Raw genomic sequence first — 6,864 nt, forward strand, 5'->3', positions numbered from 1 at the left:
GGGGGGTGGTTTCTTTTTAGATATAGAGGAAGCCCCCCCCCTTTTCCCCAGCCCCCCTGTGACTGCGTGGTCTGCTTTCTCTATAGTTATGCCACTGCTCTGAAGAAATACTACTTCAAAAAAGCAGTTGAGCATCATGTTAGGGGATGAGAGAGAGAGAGAGAGGGATGGAGGGAAGAGCGGGACATCGACGGAGCGGAGGGTGTTAGGAGGAAAGGAATAGGACTGAGAGGTCCCCCCCCCCTCATTATTGTGCCCTAGGCAGCTGCCTCCAGGTCCGGACTGAGAATTAAAATAGGCCCTGGCATTTCAGGTACACAGAGGCCCAATCAGCCCACACAGAGATCCACCCAGTCCCCCACCAGCCCACTAAATACTGACTTTCTATGGCACCTTATAGCAGCCCCTCTGGCATTTGCCAGGACCCACAAATTGCCAGTCCGGGCCTGGCTGCCTCTTCTGCCTACCCCTAGTTCCGGCCCTGAATGTTAGCACCACAAAGCAGGGAATTCACAAACATGTCTGTCACCAAATTGTCATTAGTAGGACCATTTCATTGGAGGTATATGTAAGTGTTACTGCTTTGCCATAATGCTGCCTGTCTTTGAATTTGTTGTGTAAACAGTAGAAATGTAATTATTCTGCCATGAAAGTGTTGTGTGCCGCAAATTCTTCTCTTTAGTAATGTAATCGTGAAATAATGCAGCAACATTTGTTTGCTGACATTTTCAACTGGGTGGCGAACCTTCAAAATTCACAAAAACTGACAAAAGCCAGAATACAAAAATAGTCACATTGTAGGGCTCATTTACATCTGCAAGTACAGTGGGCAACGTGCACTTTTTTCCTGCAGTGAGATGCGCCTAAAACCATTTTACTTGACATGGTCAAAATATGCTCCTTGCACTTCCGTATAGTACAAGTTCAGTCCTTCCTGCCCTTCATTTTGAATTGGGTGCTACTGACCCTATTGACAGAGTGGAACCTTGGAGGTACTGCCACTACCTGTGCCTAAGGAATCGGGCACAGATGTCACTCACACAGCAAACACAGGAAATTATACCTGGCAAAATAGTAAGCACAACTGTGCCGGATTTGCAACAAAGTACACACACGCATAGTTGCATCCATTTTGGTGATGCAATTTTGTCAAGAGAATTGCCTATTTGCTTCCGTAATTATGGGAAAGCTGTAACTGCGACATTTATTTCTGTATGGAACCTCTGGTTTTATGAGCATAGAACTCCATGGTGTCATCTTATATCCTTATATTTAACAGCAGGGGGTGTTGAAGAAAGCTATATGTTAATTGTTAAACATAGAAACAGCACATGCAAGGACAAGGGCATTTTTATAGAAATATTAAAATATTTAAAATTATAAGTTGAACACATTAGTCTACAGAGCATAAAAACAGGGGTTTTCCTGAGACAGCATTTTGGATGCTGCCCCCCTCCCCCGCACCCCACACTCACAGACATGCTTTCAGGTGCTTTCCATACAAATGAATAAACAAAGTTGTGGTAATGTTGATGTATCAGGTGAAAGGTGCAAAGGACAGGGTGCCCCAACAAAAAGGTTAAATTCTGAGAAATAGCACTAGATTGAACTAAGTGGTCTTTCCTACGCACCCCCTAACCCAGCTGTGCGCTCTGCACTGCAAAAAGCAAACTTTGTGTTTTAACAACCAGAAGTTTAGCGCTTAAAATTGCAAGAGGGGGCTTCTTACTGCCGCCCACGGCTTTACAAGTCAGCAAATAAGAGTTGGTGTGTGATAAAGCAATGCTACTGATAATTTTGCCAGTGCCTTTGTAATGGTGTTTATGTACAATTTTTTGTTTTGTTTGTGCTTTGCAAATTAAGCAGTATGACAGATCCCTCACACTTAAATAAATACCTGTTACCAGAATGCTTAGGATAAATTCTGAACTTTCTGGATAAAGGGTTTCCAGATACTGGATCCCATAACTGTACTAATATGCAGGTAAATAAGGTTTTCCATGCAGAACAGAGAAATAATATGAAATAAATCCTACTTATAAGTTTTAATATGTATAATTATATACAATTATATTTTTAAGTACAGGTATGGGACATGATATCCAGAATGCTCAAGATCTGGGGTTTTCCGGACAATGTATCTTTGTGTAATTCGGATCTTAATATAAACATTAAATACATCCACTAGGCTGGTTTTAGCTTCCAATAAGGAATAAACTTAAATCTTAATTGATCTTAATTTGGCTCACCTACAAGGTACTGTTTTGTTATCACAGAGAATATTATTTTTTAAAATTTGGATTATTTGAATAAAATGGAGGCTATGGGAGACAGCTGTTTCCAGATAACAGATCCCATTTCCTTAAAAGGAAATGGGATCTGTCACATCAAAAAATTTTCAAAAAAAATTCGTTAGTAGACATCGAAAAAACTCCACCAAGACAAATTAAATTTTAAAATAGCAAAATCTTTATTAAGAAATAACTTACCGAAACTCTGCTTGCACTCCTCTTCAGAAAGCGATCGGGCGATCCATCGTGCGCTGCTCGATTTCTCCTCCCTGCCTTCCTTAGAGGAGATAGCCAGGGAAGAGAAATCGAGCACCGCACAATGGATCGTCGCAGTTCTGAAGAGGAGCGGAGTTTCAGTAAGTTATTTCTTAATAAAGCCTTTGTGCTTTTAAAGTTTAATTTGTCTTGGTGGTTTTTTTTCTATGTATACAAACAAGTTTTTTAACATATTTTTTGATGTTACTGGTCCTTTAAGAAGATAGAACATAATGTCAAAACTTTGTAAAAGTAGTTGTTATCTGTCTCTGCCTATAGATTTTTTTCCTGCAGATTTAGAGCCCTGAAGCAGATCTGAACATCAATAGCCTTAACAGGAGAGGAGCTAAGCATAACTATGTTCTGACCCAGATACCTGTCTTTAACTAATGCTAATTCTAATACACAGTCTGTCATTGTTATCTTTTATTTGCACTTGGCTCTGTAAGTGACTGTTACGCAAGGGGAAAATTATTTTTCAGGTTACATCCATAAAGTCTGAGACAGATACTAAAACACTTCCAACTTTCTTTCATAATATGCTTTTTGGGGTTCTGCTTAAATCTCTGCAGCATCTGAGTATATTACTTCCGAATATCTGTTTAGAGAGACCATGCATATATCTGTTAAACACAGCAGCTTCATCTAAGTATATTCCTTTCACAGAGAATTAAAGCTTAACTAAAGAAATAGCTCGAAATGTTGTACATTATGATTTGGGTTTCTGTACCAGCCCAAGGCAACCACAGCCCTTTAGCAGTAAGTTCTGTGTCTCCAAAGATGCCCCAGTAGCTCCCCATCTTCTTTTCTGCTGATTCACTGCACATGCTCTGTGCTGCTGTCACTTACTGAGCTTAGGGACTCACTCACAATATACAGTACACATAGAATAGAAATTACTTCTTGGCAGCACAGAAACCAGTGCAATTAGCATCAGGATGTAATAATATGCCTTGCAGCATCAATTTGCAATAACCCCTAAGCTTAGCTTCTCAACAGCTGCTCAGAGCCCACTGAGCATGTGAGTGTCACAGACACTTTCTAAGATGGTGACCCCCCGTAGTTCTCCTTTCAGCCTTCTCATTTATGTAGGACTGTGCAGGAATATTTCAAGCCAAGGGGTAATTCCCTTGATAAGACAATTAAATCTCAGTAAGACCCTTAAATATCTATTATCCAAAATGTTTGGGGCCTGGGGTTTTCTGGATAAGGAATCTTTCTGTAATTTGGATCGCCATACCAAAAATCATGGAAACATGTAATAATAGGTTTGTTTTGCCGCCAATATGGATTTGTGCAGCATGTTATCATCAAGTACAAGTTACTGTTTTATTATTACAGAGAAAAGGGAAACTTAAAAAATTAATTTAAAACATTGGCCATAAATGTACTCAGAGCTTTCTTGTTATGTGGAAAAAGCATTTCATCCCTGTACGTGTATGGAAAATTGTCTGGACTCTTAAAAGGCATGAGCCTCAAACCTTATGTGGCCATTTGGCTAATGAGATCCCATAGAGCCATGCTTCTTGTCTATCTAAAGCTACACCAAGGGGTAAATTTACTAAGCGGCGAAAATTCACCAGCGACCGCTTCACAGCCATCGCAACACTTCGCCAGACGAAAATTCGCTCAGACTACTAATTTACCAAAATGCAAAGTTGCGTCCAGGGTGCCGAACGCTGTTGAATTTTCTTTAGCGTTAGCAGCCATCGCAACACTTCGCCAGACGAAAATTCGCTCAGACAGCGCTAATTTACCAAAATGCAAAGTTGCGTCCAGGGCGCCAAACGCTGCTGAATTTTCTCTAGCATAACTTTGGCATTGCAAGCAACTTCGTTGGAGGTCTTCGCTTAGGCTAATCTGTATACGGCGGGAAATTTAAAGTGAGTGGACGGATATGTTGCTTCAAATACATTACATTACACAAGTCCAGGGAATCTTAATAAAGAAAATAGAGTTGTTATAATGTCCTACACATGAGCCCAGTGTATAGTTTATGTTCCATTTGTTAGAAAATGTATGGGGAACCCAGTTACCCCAAAAAAATTAGCCAGAGTTTTTTGGACTTTTTCCACTAAAAAATATGATGTAAGTAACAGAAGAATGAGGAAGATCTATGCACTCCATTGCACTTCGCTTGGTCTGAGCTGGCAAAGGCAAGTCTGGCGAAAGAGGTAACGTTCAGTAAAATCTGCAACTTAGTTAATTTACGAAGTAACATCCATTCGCCAGAGCAAAAATTCGCCTGGCGATAGAGTGCGAATGACTGCTAGTGTCTGTCTCTTTCGCTAGCGAAGTTACACCTGCGCTCTTAGCGACTAAAAGCGGTAACTCTGGAAAATCGTCGCCGATGTTAGTCACTATGCCCTTTAGTAAATCTGCCCCAATAACTTCCAATATTCAGTACATGAATATGCTGCACTGCCACATTTAGGGGCTTTGCTGCTGAATTTGTGCTATAGGCTTAACATTGGTGGTGAGTTTTTAGTCATTTAAAGGATCAATAACACCATAAAGTAACAATATATTTTTGCATTTAAAGTTTGTAACTGCCCAACCAGAACCTAGAAATAACCTACAGTATATGTTGGCAACAAACATCCTATTCTTATGGTAGAAAGGATTTAATTATTTCACTCTGTAGAAAGTCATGAATGACATTTAGCCCATGTTTATCAAGGTATCACTGTACTCTATGCAGCTTATCTGTTATTTGCTATGTAGACATGTGCTATAGACTATAATGCGCCCTCTAAATCACATACTTAGTGGTCTTTTTAGCAGTAAAATCCCTCACAGCACCGGTTGAGTGAGAAGTTGGAAACCGCAAAATGTGAAATATTCAAGACGGTGTCATGAGAACATTACATTCTATAGTAGTAAAATATATGTTTGCTTAGCATTCACTATTCATATCGTTGGTTAAATCTATAACTGTAGGCGAAACGCCTGCCGAGATTAATTGAATAAATAAGGGTAGAAGAAACCACCTGGAAAAAGTCATGAATCATAGTTCTAAATCCACAACTTTCCATTTTTTAAATTAAATGAAAGTCCCAGCAAAAAGCCTCACTGCAATTTAGCCAATTAAAAAGTGTATTGATTATAATCTATTATTTTGTGGGGGGAAATTCTGAGTTACTGTTGCAGGGCCTCCACACTTGTAAACTTTCCTGCAAGATGATGTTTATAACTTGGGAATATCTATGATGGTATAGTTTTATAATATCCCTTGGACTTTTTATATAGGTAATAATGAAGGCTGTGGCCAGCCAGTGTTGGAGCTGAGGTTGAGATTGTAGGCTGAGCCTGAAGAACAATAAAACAAATGGGGAAAATGAAAAAGAGAGAAACAATTGTATATTTCATCCCTAATGACCTTATGTTTTGTGCTTCTGTATCAGCCCAAGGCAACCACAGCCCATTAGCAGTGAAGATCGGTGTCTCCAAAGATGCCCCAGTAGCTCCTCATCTTCTTTTCTGCTCTGTGCTGCTGTCACTTACTTATCTAAGGGACTGACTCACAATATACAGTACAATTAGAATATAATTGTCACAATATAATGTTTATTAGTAATTAATACAGATAATTACTATACAGCAGATAAACCATTACAATTAGCATTAAAATTTAATAATCAGCCCTGTAGCATCAGCTTATATTATAGACAACCTAATTTTCTGATTCAGTATTTACAACGATCCCTAAGTTTAGCATCTCAACAGCTGCTCAGAGCCCACTGAACATGTGTGTCCAAGATGGTGACCCCCTTAGTTCTTCTTTCAGTCTTCCCATTTATGTAGGACTGTATTTCCCTTGATAAACCCATAGACCCTTAAATATCTATTATCCAAAATGTTCGGGGCCTGGGGTTTTCTGGAAAAGGGATCTTTCTGTAATTTGGATTGCCATACCAAAAATCATGTAAACATAAAAAATAGGTTTGTTTTACCACCAATATGAATTTGTGCAGCTTAGTTATCATCAAGTACAAGTAACTGTTTTATTATTACAGAGAAAAGGGAAACTTAAAGAAAAAAAATCTTGGCCATAAATGTACTTAGTGCTTTCTTGATGTGTGGAAAAAGTATTTCACTCATCACTATATGTTTTTACATTACATGTTTATCAAGGTATCACTGTACTCTATGCAGCGCATCTGTTATTTGCTATGTAGACATGTGCCCTATGGCTGCCGCCCTTGCTATACGGTAACTTATTTCTATAGACTATAAGGCACCCTCTAAATCAGATAGTTAGTGGTCCTTTTAGCAGTAAAGTACCTTACAGCACCCGTGGGGTGAGAAGTTGGAAAAG

The sequence above is a fragment of the Xenopus laevis genome, chromosome 9_10S, assembly GCF_017654675.1.
Source record: "Xenopus laevis strain J_2021 chromosome 9_10S, Xenopus_laevis_v10.1, whole genome shotgun sequence".
Taxonomy (NCBI): Eukaryota; Metazoa; Chordata; class Amphibia; order Anura; family Pipidae; genus Xenopus; species Xenopus laevis.